A 2,014-nucleotide genomic window follows, 5' to 3' on the forward strand; every position below is an offset into this window, starting at 1 on the left:
TTTAATTAAGAAAGAACTTGTATCGCTGAAATTTCTCGGAAAGAAATTTTACGAGAAATTATCAAACAAGCAGACATGTAACAATATCTAATTTTTTTTATTAAGTCTTAAGGTTTGTAAAGCAATGTTTTTGTTATGGCTTTTTTTTTCTTTTCACATGTTGCCTATCTAACATGCAAAGTAATTTTCATTTCAAGATTAAAAATACTTTTATGCATCAAAAAGTTTTCGATTTCACATGCAAAATCTTTATAATGTCCAAATAGTTATCAAATGTTTCGTAAGAAAAACTTTATATTTCATCTGTTATTTTCAGTAACAAATTTCTGTATGGGTTTGGTAGATTTGACTGATCTCATAACCACCATAACAAAATGGGAAATAAATATAAATTATGCCTTCTCATTCTAGAATGACAACAAATTGTAATACGAAAACATAAATGTTTAGACTAAATAGCTTAAATCTCATAACACTATACATTTATATATATTTATTATTTTTGTTATATAGACCTTTCAGCCGTGCCTGGCTAACAATACAGAAGTTACAATGATGCGGCACACATGCTCTTATGTTACTGTATCCAATAACATAAAACTGACCTTTAGTCTTTACAAAGTAACTTGTCTTGGCTGTATTTTAGTAAACTAGTATTTTGTAAAATACATTCACATTTCAATTATTATACATTATATATGTATATAGATTATTGCTACTTAGAAGTAAGTTCTAAAACTTATTTTTCTTAAAATATAGAACAGTAAATAAAGAAATAAAGCAAACAACTGTCTCTTCTAGTTACAACTTTTGTACTTAGTTGCTGCATGATGTAGGTTGCTAAGCCTTTTAAAAATTTTTATTTGGAGCATATGAAACAAAAATTTTTTTTAGGTTTTATATATATATACAGCTGAATTACCAAAAAATCACAGATTACTATATCAATACCATAATATACCAAAACTAAGCTGTATTTCGGTCTAAAAAAATATGAAATTTCGAGCAGACTAAAGACACAACCTACCTCCTTGAAATCTTGGTTCGAAAGTACAAGCTGGTGTCCTAACAATTTAAAATGGCTGAGAAAGCCACTAGGGGGACATTATGAGCTTTCAACTGGTTATTCACATGTCATACACAGAAGTAAGTGTACCCAAGGGAGGATTTCCAAAAATGGAAGAAGGGGGCAGGGTGCCACTGTATTTGATTCAGTACATGAGCGATATCTTAGCATATAGAAGAGATAAGAGGTTCTTATTTTATATTCTAGTTTGTCAATTCATACAAAACTATAGACTCAGTATTTTGACATCATAAACACCTAATTTGAACCAGTGCTGCATTCAAGATACCAAGTGACATACAAAAATAAATGTTCAACTTTGTTTTTTTAATATTTACTTTTAAATTCAGAATTTGAATAATGTATAATACCAAAATTTGAATTATAACGTACAGTTTTATACCAAACTTATTGACATAAATTCATGAAATAGTAATTCACTGAAATTTTGAATGCGAGTCAACAAAGGCGATGACATGGCCTCTGACCCGTCTGGAAAGGGTTAACTGGTCAAAACCTAATACTACTGGTCATGATAAATAATGGAAATGTTAGACAGCCATTCACCACTGGTAACTCCATAAAGGAACTTTGTTTGACATTAAAATTTCATAATCATAATAGTGGGCTTATTTTTTCCTTTGTTTTTTATTGCACCATTTTTGTCTTTGTCATTACCTAGAATTACTAGTATAATAGTTTATTTCCACTAGAAAATCCTTTATTTTATACATTTCTATAAAACGTTATAATAACCCAATCATACAAGCATGTTCAGTGTTTGTGTTAAGATTTAAACTTTTTGAGTTCATGAGACCCAACCATTATATATCCCCAGCAAAAACAATGAGGTTGTCTTATATTTTTTCGCAAAACATAAAAACAGCAGATCTTTTAATTTTCTTATCTATTACTTGGTTCGAAAGTACAAGGTTTTCCCATGAGTTC

General features: G+C 29.2%; 1 protein-coding gene across 2 annotated transcripts in view; it reads right to left on the reverse strand.

The window, feature by feature from the left end:
- Nucleotides 1–2,014, reverse strand: part of LOC106462247 (NF-X1-type zinc finger protein NFXL1-like) — a 47,393-nt gene that overhangs the window by 37,473 nt on the left and 7,906 nt on the right. The gene's annotated exons all lie outside the window — the stretch shown is intronic.

The sequence above is a fragment of the Limulus polyphemus genome, unplaced genomic scaffold (assembly GCF_000517525.1).
Source record: "Limulus polyphemus unplaced genomic scaffold, Limulus_polyphemus-2.1.2 Scaffold1125, whole genome shotgun sequence".
NCBI classification, from domain to species: Eukaryota; Metazoa; Arthropoda; class Merostomata; order Xiphosura; family Limulidae; genus Limulus; species Limulus polyphemus.